Source organism: Dryobates pubescens, chromosome 4 (genome assembly GCF_014839835.1).
Source record: "Dryobates pubescens isolate bDryPub1 chromosome 4, bDryPub1.pri, whole genome shotgun sequence".
NCBI lineage: Eukaryota > Metazoa > Chordata > Aves > Piciformes > Picidae > Dryobates > Dryobates pubescens.
In genome coordinates this window covers 15,460,437-15,481,732 of record NC_071615.1, presented here as the reverse complement: position 1 = coordinate 15,481,732, position 21,296 = coordinate 15,460,437, and the positions used below count along the sequence as shown (strand labels likewise).

The 21,296-nt window shown below is 39.3% G+C and overlaps 1 protein-coding gene across 44 annotated transcripts in view; it reads left to right on the top strand.

Annotated features, from left to right (window-relative positions):
• The window catches only part of RBFOX1 (RNA binding fox-1 homolog 1), an 840,672-nt gene that overhangs the window by 675,801 nt on the left and 143,575 nt on the right, over positions 1-21,296 (top strand). The window lies entirely within an intron of this gene.

Sequence of the window (21,296 nt, the reverse complement as noted above, 5' to 3'; positions counted from 1 at the left end):
ACAGAAAGGAAACACAGAAATACACCAGGCCCTATTTTTAATTAAAGAAATGACAGGAAGTAAGTGGTAGTAGCTTTTTTAGATTGTGTTTTATGGTTTGCTAAATTTAGGATAGAAAGACACAGGGATGGTGATCAGGGAAACTTTGGAGTGTTTGTTTCCTGAAGAAGCCTAAACCAAGCTGTTTGTGCACACTGTGCTATAACATCTCATAGAATACAAAGGTATGTTGGGCACAGGTGTCCAGATGCCACTGCTTTATTGGGTACCATGGTACTCATAGGTGCAGTGGGAAGTGCTTCACAAGCTGGCTCTTGGCATCATCTGCAAGTCCTGCCTGTATGTGTTGCTGTATAGCAGCAGAAAGCAGTTCCTTATAAAATACATTAAAATAGATTGGACCACATTGTGACCTTATGAAAACTGGTCGAGTCTCCCCAGAATCAATGTAGTGGATGGATAATTATATCATGCAAAAATAGGCTTGAGAGGCTCTTTGACCTTTTTCTTTTAAATATTTTTTTTTTTTTTTTTCAGAAGTGGTAACAATGTCTAATTCTTCAGCCAAGTGCATGAGTCACTTTGGCCAGCTCAGTTTTGAAGGAACAAGGCCGTTTCATTGAGTGCCTCAAAATGTCTGTTGCTTGAAAGATAAAACTTTTGCACTGGCTTCTGTGGAGTAACGTTTTGCAGGCTAGTATTCTCAAATTCATCCAAAACAGGAATTTACTGTCTTCCAGTCCAGTAAGGAACTGTATTTGCATCTTTCTAGTGAGCAGTGGGCAAGTGCTGTGCACAAGAAACTGGCCCAAGATACCTTCTGGTTTACATTTTTACTTCAGTTTTCTCTTCTGTAGAGATATTAAGAAGGCAGTTCACTATATTTGGCATGCTAATGGCAGTCAAGTTGCATGAAAAGAGGGATCTATTATTAAATTGACAGAATGTCAGTGGCAGAAATCATTTATAACTTGTTCTGTATGTCATTAGCTGGAAAAAATCACTTGCAAATTTTTAGCATTGATCAAAATTCCACTTCTTGTTGATTTTTGCTGTAGTAGACCTAGGATGGAATAAGGAACTATTCTTGGCTGTCGTTTGGTACACAGCAGAAATTGCAGTGGTTGGAGCCAATTTTACCTCATGAGTTTATGCATTCGTTTCTCCCCTTAGAGGTAATGTTTACCTAAGTTAGTGAAACCTGGGTGAGGTCTTTTTACATTTAAAAGAGATTTCCCACAGATCTGTTTTTGATTGTCATACCCTTCGGTGTGCTTGTCCAAATCCTACCCACATGCCATGATGCAAATGAGGCACTCCCACATAGGGAATGTTCTGCACAGAAATCATGAAACGCCTAAGCAGCCTTTTTTTCCTTTTAACAAATGGAGTCCTAGAAAATATTCTAAAGAAAGTATAATTCTGCCCACCAGCTGAGGAGAATGTAGGGGCACCTTTTAACTACATTGTTATATAAGCTTATAGGAAGAAACGAAGCAAAAATGGCAAAGTTTTGCTGCAGTTTTAGAAAGTTGCAAGCTGCTTGAGATGGCAAAGAAAAGCCCTGGTTTAAGTCACTTCAGTTACTGTTTATATTTAAGTCAGTAATAAACTGACACAGACCTAGCTGGTAAACCTCTACATCCTGGGCTGAAGGAAACTATAGTGATAAGACCATGGTAAGAAACATTTAATACTTCTCCAAAAAAACACCTATAGGTGTGTTCTTGGAGGTGTTGCTTCTCACAGTAGTAGTAAAACTGTTGTGTTGGTTGTTCTTTAATTTGCAGTTTGGGGCAGTTTTCTTTTGCTTTGCCAGATTAGCAGAGTTTACTTTCCTGCCCTGGCCAATCCCAGAAATGACCAATGTAGCTCGTTCACACCTCCGCTGCTGCCTGCACAGTATATTCTTTTGCTGTCTTCTGATGAAAACTTGTGTTAATTGAGCCATTTGGTTTTTTGTGTCCACTTTGAGAGTAGGTTTGTTTCAGAGGAAGCTCCAGGAGCTCCTGTATTTATGTTCCTGCAAAGAGAACTGTTTAGAGGGGAATTTATAATCTTCGGTGGTTTGAGATGGTACACAAATGTAAATACGTACATGCATCACAAATTATTATTTTCTATGAAAACTGCAGATCAAAACAAACAACTAAATCCAGTGCTGTAAGCAAACTCTTAATACTGTCACTCAAATGTTTTTTTAAACCTTGCTTTGTTCTGTTATACCTTAAACTAAAGCAGTTACGTTAGAAGCTGATTTTTTTGTTGTTGTTTGTGTTGTATACTTATATTCTGTTCTTATTAGCCAAAATGAATTAAAAATGCCCAAGAGTTTGCTGCTTGGTAATTTATAGTTCAGTTATTGGTTTCCATATGTTGAAATAAGTAACTATTTAAAGCCATCTGTTTCCTTTGGAATGAAAAGTAATAGTATTTTTGTTCGTGGTAAGCATTTAACTGATACTTAAAATTAGACTAAATTTAAGCTGATCTTTTTGGACAAGTTTCAAATAACAGTGTATGCTGTATTTAAAAGCCCATATGTCTTTTGTAGTTAATATTTGAGGCATTATTTGCATTGGGAAATCACCTAATTCAGATGTTAAAAGCAAGTCTGATATGCAACACTGAACAAGAAAGTCTCACCTTAATTAGCTAAGTGGGATGTAAGCAATGGACATATTCATGTCTTCTGTATAAAGGTAAATTTATCTAATAAACATCCCAATCAGAAAACACATCTATAGTTCCCTTTTAACATAGCTAGGAAAACATTTGCTTCAGCATTTCAATCAGAAGTTCTATCTGCTTGTCGCTTTCGCTCATGGTAGTGCAATTTCACTGCTGGGTTTTGGATGTTACTGATATCATCAGCTTGTTCCTGGGAAAGCTATAAAATCCCAAGTCAGGTCACTTGGCAGTCAAGTGGAAGAGAAAACTGCTTTTCAGTTACATTATATTGCTTTAAATTGCAAATGTCTTTGCATTTGCTTCAGGTTTTTTTGTTTGTTTGGGTTTGTTTTGTTTTTAATCCTGCTGTTGTGCTCTCTGCGTTAGAATCTAAGATTTATATTTCTTTGCCTGTCTAATGTTTTCTTTCATTGCCTTCATAAATAGTAATGACTAGCTTATGTATATCTAGGGAAGTAAGGCAAAAAGCCCTTGAGTGAGCCAAGCCTGGAAAATTTAAATTAGCCTATCAAATGTTAGAAGAAAAGGAATTAAAGATCTTAACAGCTAACCATAAGCCAAGAATCTTTTAAATTCTAACAATGGTTTGGTAGATACAGCTAAATCTGACTTTACTTACGGAAGACAATGGCAGGCGTGTGGTTCAAAGTAAAAGGTTTCAGCTTAGCAAAAGCTGTTTAACATGCTGCTCTAAATCCACAAAGAGGCAAATCTTTATTTCAAGGTGCAGATCATTTCTGTTAGGGGAATCCCACAATTTTTAATGAACATTTCTCTTTTTCTCATTTCTAATTAGCTGCGGCACTTAGATTCCGGAATGCTCACCTTCAACGCTGAGATTTCTAATGGTAATAAAGCACTTGAGGTGGTATTTAATTAGAGTAGAGTGGTGATAGGAAAGACCTGAGCAGGGCTGCAATGCTAATCCTTTTGCATTGTTCAGTGTCCCCTTGTGATTGTGATTGATGAGTTGATTTCTCTTTACAACTTCATTTGCATCATGTGGTAATACCCACAGGCAGAGGTGCTGTGTATTTCTGGATGAGAGCTCACCATTAGTACAAGCTAATGTGTTAAATGGGGTAGAGGTAGGGTGAAGAACTCTCTAAGCTCTTCTGCAACCTATTAAATAACGGGTTTATGGTGGGTAATGTGGCTCCCCAAGTAAATACTAGTGATTATAACATTTTTATCTACTTTTACCTTGAAAAATACACATTCCTCCATCCACTGTCTGTCCTGCTCTTTCCCTCTTTTACTTATCTCAGTTAAAATGATCATACTAGGTAGTGACTGCTATGAGGAAAGGCTGTAGAACTTTCTTAGAGGCAAAATACACTGGTCAGGAGTTTCTTTAAAAAAACCAGATACTCTCCTTGTTACTAGAATTCCATGTTACTGAACTTGTGTTTCCAGCTTGAAACTTTTGTAATGACCCAGCTGCTTCTTGTTTGAAACCAAGATGTTCACAGAGGGACTGTGCAATCTTCTTATGCTGTCAGTCTGCTCACACAAAAGGATGTAGGGTCATCACCACTTTGCCTGGCAGAACTGGCTGTCCTGTAGAGCCTTTCTCATCTGCTCATATATGAATATATCTCCATGGCAGGGTGTAATATAAGCATTTCCAACAGTGAATTTTTGCTGGGTTGTCAGAGCCATATTACTATGGTGTATTTGCTCTGGCAACAGAGGAAGTTAGCAGTGTCCTGGACTGTATAAACAGAAGCATAGCCAATAAATTGAGGGAAGTTTTTGTCTCCCTTTACTTTTTGCTTGTTAAATCACATCCAGTACAAGAAAGATGTGGACCAACTGAAGCAGGTTCAGCAGAGGGTCCATGAATGTGCTGGAGCACATCCCTTTATGTATGAGGATGAGTCAAGTGTACTTGTCCAGCCTGGAGAAGGTTCTTGTGTGACCTAATAGCAGTTTTTCAATGCCTGCAACAAGATTATCAAGAAGGTGGAGCTAGTCTTTTCACAAAGATGCATGGTGGGTGGATAAGAGGCAGCACACATGAAATGGTATAAGAGAGGTTCCAACTAGCTATAAGGTAAAGCTTTCTCCATGAAGATGGTTTAACCTCGCAATAGGTTGTCTGGAGAATTAATACAGTCTCCCTCCTTGGTACTTATCAAAAACCGTCTTCATCCAGCTCTGAGACCCTAGGTCACAGAATGTTAGGCATTGGAAGGCACCCCCAGAGATCATAGGCTCCAACTCCTCTGCCAAAGCAGGATCACCTAGGGCAGGCCACACAGGAGTGCATCCAGGCAAATTTTTCAAGTCTCCAGAGAAGGAGACTCTACAGCCTCTGTGGGTAGCCTGTTCCAGTGCTCCATCACCCTCACTGTAAAGAATTTTCTCCTCATTTTGAGGTGGAACCTCCTGCGTGCTATCTTGTACCCATTATTCTTTGTGCTGTTAAGAGGCACCACCAAAAAGGGACCATCACCTTCACCTTGATACCCACCCCTTAGATATTTACGGATGTTAAGATCCCCTCTCAGCCTTCTCTTCTCCAGACTAAACAGCCCCAGTTCTCTCAGTCTTTCTTCATAGAAGAGCTGTTCAAGTCCTGCAATCATCCTTGTAGCTCTCTGTTAGACTCTCTCTAGCAGATCCCTGGCTCTCTTGAATTGGGAAGCCAAAAACTGGACACAATATTCCAGGGCAGGGTCATATCACATAACTAACCCAGCTTTAAGCAGGAGCTTGTGCTAGCCACTGGAACATGAAGAGTGGGGTTAAATGCTCATAGCTTCTGTAGCATTTTATTTTTCATTGCTGATACATGATGTTGAAAACACAATTTTCTTTTTCCTGTTTAAATTGGATAATCCACTGTAAAATGTACCCTCTAGACTGTCCTACCTATGGCTTCTCTGTCACTTCAGGGATGGAATTGGTCTAGTTTCTACTAGCCCACTTTCTACTTGCTGTTTTTCTGACAGCCTCTTTGGGTTTAGATCAAAATATTATTGAACTTGAACAGAAGGGAAGAAATGTTTTACATCTATAAAATAACAATTTTATGGATACGCTTGCATAACCTAAAGGGTTAACATCCCTTCTGTTGAGAGTTTGGGCAGATTTTAATTTTCCAGTCACTGCTAATCTTTTAGGTCAGTAATTTATTTTGTGTTCTTTTTCACAAGTGATGAACGAGCATTTTTAAGCTAGCCAAGGTTATTTGTTTTTCTGAGTTCACAAATACTTTGTTCAATCCTAGTTGTCTCAGCTCACATTTGAAAATAAATTGTCAAAATGAATGTTTCTTGACAGAAGAGCAGTTATTGCTGATTTTCCTGATTAGTGGTGAAGGGATATTTTTTATTTGTTGTTCCTTACCTTGCTTCTTTTTCCAGAAGCCTGCTCTTACATGGATTTGTCCCCAGAAAGATCATTGCAGAAATGACTGGGATGCTTTCAGCTCTCTAGCTGGAGGCTCACAGTTGTCTGTTTTGAGATAGCAAACAGTATGTTATGTGCCTAGGCTTCATCTGATTCAGTGAAGAACTGGGTTCCATATACTGAACCATTTTTGGAATCTAAAATGCCAAAGCATCTAATAGTGTAGATACATATAAGGAGCTCCCAGATTTCTTCTGAGCCTGCAAATGGTAATGTGTTTGGCATTATCATTTTCTTGCTGATCAACAGACTGCAAAGTGCATTATATTTGTAAAAACAGTACACATCCCAGAATTTACCATTCTATCTCAGCAACTGGGTCATCATAACTATGCTGCTACTTCAGAGTTATTGCTCAGTTCAGTAGCTCAGAGTTAGAAAACTGTAACAATTTTTGCAAAGCAAGAGCACTGGTATGTGAAACAAAAAAAACAAGTTCAGCAGAGTATCTCCATGGAACACGGTTATCTCCTCAACAATGAAATGCAGACCTGTGCAAAGTCTCTGTGTAAATTGCCCTGTTACTTCCAAATGCTTTCAGTGCAAACAGCACAACATGCAAAGAGGTTGGATTATATTTGAATATGAAATTTTTGGCTTCTGCTGAGCTTCTAGTGAACCCTCGTTCAGTTCCTTTTTTGGAGACCAAACTCTGAGAATCTCTACTTATTTAATTTCTTGATAACAGCTAAAACTTCTCTTTAGCTCTCATGATCACATAGAAAACATTGGCTTTTCTGTGGAGAGGTAATGCTGTTCGTCAGATATGATCCTGCACATTAAGGTTTCCTAGGAAGTAGAAGTTTCATATATGAAAAAAAAGAGATTAGGTCAAGTTACAAATAGAATAGAATAGAATAGACCAGGTTGGAAGAGACCTTCCAGATCGTTACATCCAACCCATTATCCAACACCACCTAATCAATTAAACCATGCAACCAAGCACCCTATCAAGTCTCCTCCTAAACACCTCCAATGATGGTGACTCCACCACCTCCCTGGGCAGCACATTCCAATGGGCAATTACTCTCTGTGAAGAATTTCTTCCTAACATCCAGTCTGAACAACTTGAGCCTGGCACAACTTGAGACTGTGTCCTCTTGTTCTGGTACTGGTTGCCTGGGAGAAGAGACCAGCCTGTCTACAACCTCCCTTCAGGTAGTTGTAGAGAGCAATAAGGTCTCCCCTGAGCCTCCTCTTCTCTAGGCTAATCAACCCCAGCTCCCTGGTATCTCTTCTACTACTGCTTTCCAGAAATCTATTTTGGTGACAGTTAACCCTGTTAACTGGATTGAGTAGACCAGAAGTGCAAAATGGCAATACACTTACTAATATCTTCACCCATCTCTGATTAATTTTATATTCCTGGCAGCTTTTTTTATGCTCCTGGAAGCACATGTGAAAGGTAGAGTTCATCAGAATTCTGCAAGGGGGCTTTCTAGGTTGCAGTTAACATGCAGCTGACTGTTTAAAGGTAGGTACCTGACAGTTGTATGCCGTTGTAGAGGGTTTTGTTAGGGTTGTATTAATTACTCTTTTCTATTTGTAAAGTAGCTTATATTTCAGTACTCAATGTTATTTAAAGGTACCACAGGTGTAGAAGCACAGGTGAGAGAGATTATTTTAAAAAACTTGAATTCAAGGACCTGCAAGTTACAGGATTGATGTGGAGATGTTTGCAGTGCTCAAGGGAAAGCTTACTTCCCTGAGATTCTGCAGAGATCCTTAGGTGTTCTGCCTTCTGTTTTAAAGTGTTTGCCTTATGGCTTTCTGTAATTCTATCAAAAAGCCCTGTTTTCACCATGGGACAACTGGTATAGATGGGGTATGTGGGTCAGTGTGGGGTTTGTAGCACCATGGGAGTTTGTAATTCTTATTTTAAGTGGCAGGGTCCAAGGATGTTGCTCTTTCAGAGTCACGGAAGGTGTTAGCCAGCAAATTCTAGGGGCAAACTATGCTTTTAAATTTCTGGTTTATATAGGTAAGAAACAGAAACAAAATACCTAAAATCCTTACATCCCAAGACACACAGAAATCAGGATTTCAGCCTAGGATATCTTCACCTTAACTCTCACTTATCTGCATAGAGCAAGAGACACTTGTTAAATGTTCTCTTTATATTGTTTGAATTAATTTCTTAGTCTCCGTTTAACTGAAAATACTTTATATCATAATTTGTTTGCTTCTGAAGTGCCAACAAGGTCTTGAGTTCAGATTATTTAACTGGTGTTCAATCTGTGCTGCTGAAATGAAGTGAAAGTAACAATTTGAAACTTTTATTTTAAAATCCCTATTAGCAAACAACATTTTCACATCTATTTGCTGTGCTTCATAATTCCCCACTGAATTTGGTTCTTGGTTGGGTACCATCAACATGCATCTATGTGTGTGTGTGACTAAAATGAAATTTAGTGCACATTGCCTTTCTTAATTGATGCTATTAATCACCGCAGACCTCTTTATTAGAGGATTTGAAACCACTTTTTCACCCTTTGTTAATTTAAATTAGCTGACTGCTTTGTTGTTTTTGTGTTTCCCCCCCCGCTCTTCTCAGAACTGTTGGCAGTGGAAATATTAACAGTTGTATAATTTAAGGATTTGTTTTAAACGTTCACCGTTTTTGTCACTGCATGAAATCAGTTGATGAACAGTGTCCACTTCTTCATCAAGACCAAAAATTGGGAAGTGCCTTAGTTGTCTCAAGCTCTAAAATATCTTTTCATCTTCCAGATCCTGCATCAGCTAGCAACAATGATGTATGGAATAAATGGAAGCAGGCACAAAACTTGTCTGAATTATACTAGTCCTCAGATTTTTGCTTGGAATACCTTGCAGCTACCTAAGCTATTCTGCATAAAAGTTAAGGAGTGTATGTTCATAAATTCATGGAATGGTTTGGATTGGAAGGAACTTAATGGTCCTCTAATTCCAACCCTCCTACCACAGCCATGGATACCTTCCACTAGACGAGGTTGCTCAAGGTCTCAGCCAACTTGGCCTTGAATACCTCCAGGGAGGGGGCATCCATCACCTCCCTGGGCAACCTCTTCCAGTGTCATCCATTGCTGCTGCGTTACTACATCAGTCAGAGAGTGTTTTGTACCTACTGTATTGCAATAAATATTAAATGGGAGAAGCATCTCTTTGCAGGTAGGTGTAGAAGAGGATGCAAAGGAAGTAATGAAGGAGGAGGATGTAAAGAACACTGAGGGAGACAGAGGGAGGTTTAAAAGACAGGGACAATAAAATCAGGATCTGCATTGAGAAGAAAAATCACTAAAAGGCCTGGCAAAATAAGCTGAGTACAATTGTAGAGGTTGACTTTGCCTTTTAGGTCCCAACTTTGGAGCCTAAATTCTATTCATACAGCCTTCGTATCTTCTGAGGGGAATTGAGTCTGCCGAAGTGCATGCCTGCCACAGGTGCTACTTAGCAGTTTCAGTTCATTTCCCACAAGAAAGTTAATGTTTCTGTGTCTGTGTGGGGTTGTGTTGTTTTGTTGTTGGGCTTTCTTTTTCCCCTGTTGGTTTGTTGCTTGTTTTTGTTTTTCAATTTGGTGTCTGACAGGTGAAAATTGACTTATTTTTGATGGATAGTGTAGTGATCAGTCTTCATTGTTCAGATAGCCATTAAACATATGTAGAAAAAGCATGTTTTGCTAAGATCCTGACAAGCTTCTCTGTTGTGTTGCTCAAACACCTTTTCTGAAGCCAAGTCCTTCACATACCTGATTCTACTAAGTCTGGCAAAAATCAGTAGGCTCATAAATTATTGTTCATTTTTATATCTGCTCTTAACTAGTGGAAAGCAGGTGATGCTGCTTTTTACTCACATGAAAATTAGCAACACTCTTACTATAACTATTGCTGCTTCAAGGGAAAATCTCTCTCCTTTTACACAGGCAGACTTCAGAAGAAAGTAATTGGCAGTGCACATTATACTGTAACTGTGAGTTCAGACGTACTTGGTGTGCATTAAAAAGACAATGGCGTAGATTAGTTTGAGGGTATAATACATATCAAAATTGCTCTATACAGATACCAGAATATTAAATAAAACGAAAAGGCTTCATAAAGTCTCATATAATCCCTCTTGACATGGGTATATGAGCAGGTATTCAGGTTTTTTCCTTTAAGTATGCTGATATGATTAAATTTAACTTGACACCAGTGATGTACTATATCATGTGATTGTAATATTTAAAAGAAAAACCACTTTTCTGATTGAATACCTACTAGCTATCAATTTCTGTGTAGCAGTATCTAATCTGAATGTCTTTTGCAGCCAGAGTGCTAACGCATTTGCTGTGTTCTCCATCTCCCTTTGTGCACACTCAGCAAATACTGAACCGTCTCAGTAATTTTCGATCTCTTACTTAATGTAGTGTCCTAGTATGAAAGACAGCCAGTTCCCATGGATTAAATGTGGTTTGCAGGGTATCACTCTCCTCTCCCAAAATAGTCTGTGTAGATGCTTGTTTTCCCTAATTCTAGAGCTTGGATGCTGTGGCTGTTACACATGCTGCTGCCCTGTACAAACACAAATGCTCTGTTGGATGTGGTTGCTGTAAATTAGCCGTATGCTTCCGGTAAATATGCCAAGGTTTTTGTTTTGCTGTTTCAGTTTTGAAAATACCTTTCCTTCCACTAGCACTTACACACAGCAACAGCACATAAAACTCTACATTGAGAACGATCATTTGTACCCAGTCCCACAACCTCCACTATTTTAAAATAATGTACTATTTACTGGGTTTTAAGCTTAACACAATGAAGCACCTATGGCATGAGTCAGAGGCCAGCTTTACAGCAGTATTTACTACCACATGTATACCTTCAGCCTTGTGAATAAGGGCTGGTAAGGAAGAGAAGAGGGCAGAGAGAAACAATATAGATCTCCAGATTTGGGAGCAGTGTTAGGCTCTATCCTACTGATGGGAAATTAAAATACAAAGACAAGTTGGCTGTTCCTTCCATAATTACAGAAGCTTTTTAGAGACTTAACAAAGTTACCAATCAGTATAGTCAGTGAAAGTCTTTCAAGTGGTATAGGAGCTATTAAAGAATTTTATTCATTTTCTTCATAGCTGCAGATACATCTGATTCTGTAATCATAGGGTTTTGTCTATTTCCAGTCACTTGTGGCATTCACCAGTGTTAAATACATTTTGCATTGCATTGGCAAATCTTATCACCGTGTTTATCTCATTAGTGGGAAGAGCTTTACCTTTCTTCAGTAATGTGTCTTAGTTTGCTAACGATAAACACTGTTGGAGTAAACAGTTACTTGTTAATGTTGTAACAGCATCTTAACATGAGCATTAACTAAAGTACACAAATGATCTCAGTGATAAACAAGCATAGCAAAGTGTAGCTGAGGCAGGAAGCCAATCTGTCTGTTCCATGTGCCCAATGATATTTTGATAGTCTTTTTAATCTTAGAAGTAAATAACATCAGAGCTCATGTTCCATCATTTTATTTCAGTGCCAAAAAAATGAATGCTGCTTTAACTGGTATCAAACAAGATGGCATTGCTGTGTTAGTTGGCCATTGCAGCTCAGGTCATCTGTGTTCCATCCTAAATAACAAAACGATGGAAATTTTAAAACAAAACAGAGATGGAAAAGGGGCATTGTCTGAAAGCAACGATGAAGTGGACTGGCTTGTAAAGCGGCTCGGTATACTTTGATGCTTGCCAATAAATGGCTAAAGAGGCATGATCTTCAGTCAGCTTTGCTGCTTAAGACGGCTTACGGCATTACAGTCTTAGTTCCCTTACTAGGTGGCTATGCTTCTTGTTTTATTTCAGTAGAGCTGAGTAATGATCATCCCATTTGTGATACTGAAACTGGGACCTGCTTCACATCTAATGAATGAACTGTGGTTATTGTGGTACTGCCCTAGAAAATGATTCAGCGTGAGGGATTCTGAAGAGAAATGTCCCATTTCTTTTCTGAAGCTAAATCACAGCTCATCAGTACAAGATTGTCTCCCTGGTTAAAAGAGGTCATCCAGAGTGTTCAGTTCAAAGAGATGGCATGCCACTGTGCTTGGATAACTGTTGCTGCCCTTCAGTCTTCCTGTCTGATGTTGCTGGCTCTGTTCCTGCAGCCTTGTGTTGCTGCACATCTGAGTATCCAGGGCAAGCTGCAGGTTGCTGCAGTAATTCAGTGTGATCAGTGAGAGAACTGCACCTACTTGCAGTCCTGCTTTCTTGGTTCTCTGTATGTAGTTTGTGACTGATCACTGAGTCTGCCCAGTGTTTTGTTTGTTTGTACATAAAAAATAAGGAATTTGGTACACACAAAACGGTCACATGGGGTTTTTTGCCAGAAAAATGTGGCCTTCAAGCATGTTGCCTCTGCATTTCTGTAGGCTGACTGCTTTCTATGGCTGACAAAGCTGGTATATATATTGCTATGTTTTGTGGTACATTCATTAGAAAACCAACTTGCAAAGCAGTTAATTTAATGTACTATGGACAAGGCAGCTTCTGTCAATTGGGAATAAGTTTGTGTCGTTATTAACCTCAGCTAGATTAAATCACCTACTTTAGACGCTTAAAAAAACACAACAGAAACAAACCAAACAAAACCCATCTCTATCCAGTCCCAGTCTCCTGAGAAATGTTTGGAGTAAATAGAATTTGAGATGTTGACTTCTACTTGCAAGAAATCTAAAATATATTATTTTAGCTACCTTGCAAGGGTTTCTCAGACTTCCAGAAATTATCTAACTGTCAAAACTCACTCACCTGCAACTGGATGCGATTGCTGTTCTGTTCCCCTCTGCAGACTAATCTTGTGCAGTGTTCAATCCTTCACCAATAAGGTGGCATTTGGAGAAGCTTTTTGACTCAGATTCTGGATATACTTATGCTTGTGTGTAAGCTCCAAGGTAGGAATAGTCTCAGTGGAATCTAGAAGAAAGGCTTACAATGTGTTATACAGAGTTGTGTCAAGACCAGACATCGTTTTGCTCCATACATAAGCATAGTTTGTCGCCTGGGCTAGTGTACCTGGCCTCTCAGAAGCATTAATACATCCTAGTAAAATAATCTTGCCAACACATCCCTGCTGCTTCCAGTGCTTAAGCTATGAATCATATTTTTGTAGTTTTAAAAGAATACCCAGTGGTTCTGCCTTTGCAGGCTATGTGGTTGCAGTGCATGTTTCTTTCCTGTCATGCACAACACGAGTTGTGGCAGCTCTGGGATCTGCGTTAGCTGGATTCTCAGAACAGATTGATGTTTTCACAGTTTTCCTGCAGAGGTCTGTAATTAACCACTTGGTTAACCACTTGCCTTCATTCTTGCAAATTTAAGATAAGATTATTAAGAAACGGTTTCTCAGGACAAAATCTCTTATGTCAATATAGTATAATATATGCCTGCTGCTTTGTCCTCTTTCTCCAGCTCTCATTGATTGTTTCTTCAGTGCATTAACCTCTCCCATCCCATATCACAATTCTTTGTGAACTGATTTGGGAACTCATCCAGCTTTACAAGTCCCATATATTCAATCAGTATTTCAGTTTAAAAAGAAAAATCAAGAAATTGTCTAACTGAAAAATAAGAGAATGGATGTATTAGTTTTCCTAGAATTCATCTTTAGGAGGTGGCAGTGATTTTCAGTAAATTAATATATGAAATAGAATAAAGTTTCATTTCAGTAGAAAAATTGCAGGTAAAATTAGAAAGCTTACATGCCTGTAGTAGTTGTTGTTTTAGCGGTGGTGCAGAAGGCAGAGAGACATACTCCTGTCTTTGGAGATGTATTTGCCAAGGGAGTTTTTCTGCATATGATGAAAATGGTGGCATTTGGCAAAAATAAAGACATGTCATACTTCATAATATTAATTTGCATTGTTTGTGAAACTATTTTTGTCTCTTGTGCACTCTAGTGATTGCTATTTCCATACTGCTCCAGCTGTGGATTGAACAAATGTAAATATATTTTTCTAAGAAAACATTCCAAATCCATCTGAAAGAATTGAGATGTCATTTCTTGAGGAGAGAAAGCAGACTTAAAGTTGTAGCTAGTTTTGTTCCTGTCAGTAAATCCTATATGAGGAAAGTCATCAAATAGGATGAAAGTATAAAATCCATTTTGAAGCTATTCTGCTACTGCTGAAACCCCATGGATTCATGGAATAATTTAGGATGGAATGGAACTTCAGAAGCTATCTAATCCCAACATCCTTTTAAAATTAGGAATAACTACACAAATCAAGTTCCTCATAGTATCGTAGTATCATAGTATCAGTCAGGGTTGGAAGAGGCCTCAAGGATCATCTAGTTCCAACCTCCCTGCCATGGGCAGGGACACCCCACACTAGATCAGGCTGGCCAGAGCCTTGTCCAGCCTGGTCTTAAACACCTCCAGGGACGGCACCCCAACTACCTCCCTGGACAACCCATTCCAGGGCTTCACCACTCTCATGGTGAAGAACGTCCTCTTTACGTCCAGTCTGAATCGGCCCACCTCCAGCTTCATTCCATTCCCCCCAGTCCTATCACTACCTGATATCCTAAGAAGTCCCTCCCCAGCCTTCTTGTAGGCCCCCTTCAGATACTGGAAGGCCACAATTAGGTCACCTTGGAGCCTTCTCTTCTCCAGACTGAACAGCCCCGACTCCTTCAGTCTGTCCTCATAGGAGAGGTGCTCCAGCCCTCTGATCATCCTAGTGGCCCTTCTCTGGACACCTTCCAGCACGGCCAGATCCCTCTTGTAATAGGGGCTCCAGAACTGGACGCAGTACTCCAGGTTCTCATGGGCTCATCCAGTTGAGTTTTGAAAGTTTCTAAGACACCACAGCCTCACTGAGCAGCATGCTCCTGTGCTTAACTTCCCTCATATCCATTGCATTATTATTTATGGCCCACTAGAATTTAGGGGTTTTTTGTAACTTTTGGTAGTTGCTTCTTGTTTTATCATTCTGCAGCTCTGATAAAGGTCTGGTTCTATCTCTGTAACCATCTGTTATGTTGAAGACGAAGTTGTCTGTTAGCCCCCTCTTGTGCTAAACCAGTTCCCTCAGACTCTCTTCAAGTGTCCCAGCCCTCCAGTTGTCTTACAACCCACCAGTGAACTCTCCAGTTTGCAAGACCTCCTGTCCTGGGGGCCTCCATACTGGAGCCAGTGTTCAGATGCTGCCTCATGTGTGCTGTGCAGGGAGGGGTGGTCTCTTTCCTCAGCTCATAGACAATCCTTTTTCTGATGCAGCCCATTGTGCAGTGATCTTTCTTGTCTCAGATGCTGACTGCCACTTTGTATCTAACGTCACCTTGACGGGAGCCGTCAGATCCTTCTCTTCAGAGCTGCTCCCTTGCCATTCCATCCACAGCCTGTACCAGTGCATGGGGTTATTCTGTCCCAAAAGCAGGACTTTGATCAGGTTCTTGTCAACCCATTCCTCTGTCTTCTCAAGATCCTGGTATCTTCTATTTGCTGCCCAGTGTGAAGTTGCTTTCTGACACTTCATACAAGTCTTTTATGAAGATATTCCATTGGTTTGGACCTGGCCTTAATGCCTAAGGGATGACACACACAGCTGACTGTCACTTATACTTCTAAATACTGGCTGGTACTCTCTTTCAAGGCCAGTGCTCTGGGAAGGTTTATATGTTTTTATGCATCCTGAATGTTGACAATCCAGTCCTCCTTTCTTTAATTTTTGGTGTTTTTTTTTTTAATCTTCTGTTTGGTTAAGGTGATGCTGCATCATCTTTGTCAGTATGCTTCAGTAAAGGTGTGAAATAAGATTTAGGTGGACTTTCCTATGTTGGCTTGTGAGAAAGGACAAGCTCCTTTTATGCCTTTATTTTGAAACGTTTTAAGAATCAGTTCTCTTTGTGGAAATGAATTGTAGATGCATCTGCTGAGTGCTCCAGATTCTCTTGCTATGTTGGTTTTCAGGCCGGTTTTGGAGACTTGTGTTACCAAAAATGGGATGCAAAAATATTTTCATGTGTTAAGAAAAAAAGAGAAGTAGTGGTTGATGGACTGGAAGGTTGAGCTGCAGTTAACAAGATCTGTTTAAGATACGTAAAAGTCAGCTGGGGAAAATGAGGGGCAGGCAGGAAACTTCAGTTAAAAAAGGAGGGGGGGGATAGGGGAGTGGGAAGGTATAGGTGGTAATGTGAAAGCAAAGCAAATCAGTGTGAAAGTCATGTCCATTTGGGCCTTTGGAAATATCAGGAGAAAGATTGTCATGTAGGACAAGGAAAGCTAGTGTAATAAATCACAGTGTCATAAAAGTAGTGGCAAGTTTCAGCAGTGGCAATTGGAAAGAATGAAGGTGTCAGAGGGAATGCTTTATTCTTACGTATCTATACATCCATAATACTATGTGCTGTTGAATGCAGGCAGGAATTCAGACTAGGACTTAGTTTTGCTAAGTTGTTTGCCTCCTTCTGATAAATGCAAGTAAATGTGTATTACCTTCCTATTTTGCAGGGGGTGTTTTTCTTTGTTTGCTTTCTAAATCTGAATTTGGCTATGTAGTGAACCTTCTGAAAAAGAGAGGTGGCGGGAGAATTCATTTTGTGTGATTGCAGAAGCAAATGATCTGAGTCAAGTGGCCTGGTCAGATAATTAAGCTACAGCAGAGAAAGCTCACAGAGTCAGTCAGTTGTGATTATCGGTCCAGTGTGGCTGGGTGTCTGATTCCTCCTGAAAAATTTGAAGTGGCTGCTTTTATTATCATTAATTGAGGAGCACCAGCAACAGATCTGGAAGAATTACACTGCCACTTTAAAGAAATAGAGCATATTTCAGTTGGAATACAAGCTCAGTGATGAATAGATGGCTGTTTATCTACTCTCCTGCCCACCCCTTAGAAACTGAATATTTGTAAGAATAATTCCCATGTTAAGTGTCTGCCCTGTCACTGAGTTTTAGTGTCTGCAAGCAGTCCATACTAGTGGCAATAAATGTGCTGTCTGTATCTTCTTAGCTTGTTTTGTGTTTTTCTGTTGTTGTTAGTTTGTTTTTTTGTTTTGGGTTTGTGGTGGGTGGGGGTTTTTATGGGGGTGGGTGTTGTTTGGTTTTGTTTGTGGGGTTTTTTTATTTTTTTTTATGCTGTTGTTTTGTTCTTGGGGTTTTGTTGCCTTTTTTGTTTTCCTTTCCTGTATGACTCAATTCAAAGTTTGATTATTTTAAGACTACCATATAATCTAGGAGAACTCCTTTAACAGTGAATCATTAAGTTGCTTAGAGTGCCTCACAGAACTGAACCTTGGAAGCATTTCTGAAATACTTCCCCAGCTAAGCAAGAGGGATGTCATGGAATAAAACAAGAAAGAAAGCAGTGTTTCATTTGTATTGAGAGATGATAAAGTACATTTAATCTAAACCAGGCTACTGCAGTATTGATAATTTACTTGTGGAGTTCAACAGTTTTAAAATAGAAGTCTTATTGGTATTAACTCTAGCACGTGTAGGATGAGAGTGGGACAGAAGTGCAGATGTTGCTGTACGTCGGAGCTCGCCAAAAGCCAAAGCTCTGGCAGTCGGGGCAGGGAGGGGAAGCTGTGACTTTGAATACAGCCCTCTTAGTCCTAAACCAAAAACGTTCAGCTTACATAGTAGCATTTCTAATGTTTTTTTAAACAGCCATTAATGTAGTCAAGCTGTGTTTTTTCTTCTTCTGTGTGCAATCATCTGCTCAGTGGTGCACTCTATAACTAGGAGAAGGAGGCAGAGGAGTGGCCTGCTGTGATTGATGGGGCGAGGCCCAGCAAACTGGAAGAGTCCCATCTGGATTAGGTTTTGGGAGCAGTCAGATGTTGAGAGGGAGGTCAGTAAGCCTTGCATTAGCTCCCCCTCCTTCAACACCCCTATCATCCACACTCATGCACGCGTTCCATTGCTCACACGCCCTCGTCCATAATTGATGCTTGCTTTGGGCAGATGCTGTATGGCCTGGGACTAGAGCAGCTGCTAAGTTTATGGAGAATAAAGAGAGCAGGATGGTACAGCAGGTATTTGCACTTTTATTTTCACTCAAAACTCTTGATTTTAGTCAAGCCAGGCATTTCTTTTAACCAGCTGACCCACTGCATGCAAGCCTTCTAATCCATGCTTTTGTTGCTTAAGTCTGAAGGAGGGCAAAAGACGGTGGTGATTGTGTATCTCTGCTGTGCTTGATACATCTAACAGAGCTGTTCTTATAACCAGCAGGTTTAGAGAGTAATGTTGCATTTGTCTTCTTTGTTTCTGTGCCCTGAGGATATGACGCAGTTTGGCTCATTTAACTACAGTACAAGAGGCTTTCTCTGAATGTGAAATATCTCTTGCCAAAGAAGCAAAATGCACCAAACAGAAAATAGAGTAAAACAAACAATAAACTATTAGCTAGACTTTCAAATGCAGGCAGGCAGAAAGGTTTTCATTGAACACATTCTTGTGCTGCAAATATGTTTTTAAAAAGGGACGCTGCATAAGTAATGTTTTCTGTGCTCTGTCTTTTGTGTACAAACATAACAAGCTTGCTTTATTATGTTTTGACACTTTTCATGCATTTCTTAATAATGAAATCCTTTCAGAACAGAAGACACTGAAAAGGCATGGTGAGATCTGAGCATTTTAAATTCTAAGCTTTTCTTCAAATGCAGTAATGTATGTGGTATAGGAGCATGTTCACTTACCTACCAGAATGCTTGCTTTTTTTCCCCCCCTCTTTAGAGTTCAACATTCAACCAGAAAGCAATAAATTTGATTTTATACACTGCCACGTAAAGCATATTTTTCAGCTGAAATGTGGTTTTCATTAAAACTCAGGCCAGAACATTTAGCAGAGCCTGACTGTCTGCCATCCTTTGTTCTTCTTTCTGTTGCCAACAACTACTTTATTAAAAACCATGCACAAAGTGAGCATTAAGGGGTCATTGAATCTTTAAAGATACTTGGAACTGAGTCTTAAGGGACACCTTCTGTTCAGCCTCTCATGCCTAGGTTGTATTAAGTGATGTCTGTGCACTGTCAGTTGCAGTTTTGAGTTTAATACCCGAGTTCATGGGCTAATTTAAGATCAATATTTCCTATTGCTTTTAGGGCCATTTCATATTTTCAACTTAACGTATTAGATCTATTAGTTCCTTTATTCATTTTAGTTCACTGTATTTGAAAGAGCACCATAAAGGGACATTTTAGGTCCCATTAAAAGATTTTTTTTTGGCTCTTTAAAATCTATTCAAATATATTGGACTCTGTAGTCTGAGAATTGCCATCAACCACATGCATATACAAACGTTTTAGGGGACACTGCAGTGCTCTTGATATAAATTCCTAATCTAAACATTAAACTATTGGCTTGATAGCTGTGTAAGTAGTAAAGACCATGCTTGTACATGGACACACTGCGTTACAGTACTGTGCTGAATTAATTGTGACTTGTGCATGCTCATTTTAAAGGCTCGGACAGGATACAGTAGACACTGATTTTTAAAATAGAAACATGTCAGATTTATTGTTGCTAGCATTTTAAACTTATGGCCTACAGTGTGCAAGGATAATTTCTTTAGTGTTCCTCACCTCAGCCACCTAAGGAATGCATGGTGCCTGGGCTGACTATCTTGTAGGCAGTTTTCCACTCTAAGCAAGGGGGAGTGTGGGGGTGTGTGTTTGTTTGTTTATGGCAAGGCTTTAAATCCCTGAATATATAGAAGGGTTTTTTATATATATATAATGTATATATATACAGACAAACAAAACCCTGATTCTTTATTGTTTGCCTCTTGAGAGGGTCTCAGTTATAAATAAGCCATCCAGATGTCAGCAGTATTGAAGGAGGCAGAAGCAGCTCAGGAACGTGAAGGTGCTGGAATTGCCAGTCTAGTTTGTAATTTTGTGATCAATCTAAAAAGTGAACCATTTGGAGTTGCTGGTAAAATAATGTAGAAGTTCAACCCTCTTAATTAAATATTAGCTGTAATTAGCACTAAGTGTGAATGCTTTGAATATTAATTAGGGTCTCATGGAACTGCTGTCAATGTTAATGAGAAACAGTGGGGTCTCAGCAACATCTGGTTTAGGAGCAGAGGTGGTATAAAAACCTTTAGATCAAATGCACCTGGACATCAGCCTGTGGTCCCTTTGTCCCTTTTTAAACAGCTGCTGACTCTAATGCCATGTTTAGCATCTGACATGAAGGAATAGTTTAAAGACCAACAGTAACCAGCTACTGTGTTTCCAAGCCAGCACAGTACAAATGCTTATATAGGCAGAAGTTTGATTTGTTCATTCTTCCGACTAGCTGAAGTCCTTCCTGAAAAAGTTGATTAAAAAATTTAAGATCGTCTGCTTCCCCTATAAGGTTTAAAAACACCTCCTTAACATTTAATAAATGTCTCTGGTGTAGTCTAGTCATTACTGAGCTTTACTTCATCTGGATTTTTCTCTTTTTAATAGTGAAAACATGAGGTAAGAGAAATGAGAAATAGACCTTGCCGTTTTCATATAAGAGGCTATACATATACATTTACAAGAGTTTTTAACCAGCACTGAAATTTAGACAGGGCAAATTTCAGTGCAGCATTACCCTTGGAATGGTTATACATAAACACAAATGAAAACTTACTGAGTTCACCCTGTGAAGTGGGTAAATGTCACCATTTTCCTTTTAAAGATGGTTGAATGAAGCAATGTAAACAACTTGCTCAAGGCCATACACTAAAATAGTATCAAAGATGGGATTAAGATTATGGAGAGTTTGATTGCTGATATAAAGTTCTAATCTTTTAGGACACAATGCCTTTTACAAAGAGTTTAATTTTCCTCCTAAGCCTGTCATGTACCAGTGCTTATTCCTGTGATGGGATTTTGCAAATTCTTATAAGGTCTTGAGTTTAGGACTAGCTCAGGTCAAAGAACTGATGTGTAGATTAGTTGAAATTGGCTGAAAATGTCCTTAAGTACATAGAATGTCTTTCATTCATCCAGCCCATTTTGAAATAAGAAAATTAAGGACTGATGAGCACAAATAACCACAGTCCCTACAACAAACCTGTACAGGTATGAGAATGTAATTCATTGGGAGAGTGACAGAGTATTTTAAAGATTAAAGTTTTACCCAAATACTAATTTTTACATTAATTGATATTTAGAGGAATAAAATTATCTTGTAAATCATCTCATCTGTATTTGGGATAGTCCCTGTACTAGTGGCTTTTAATACAGCATCATGGT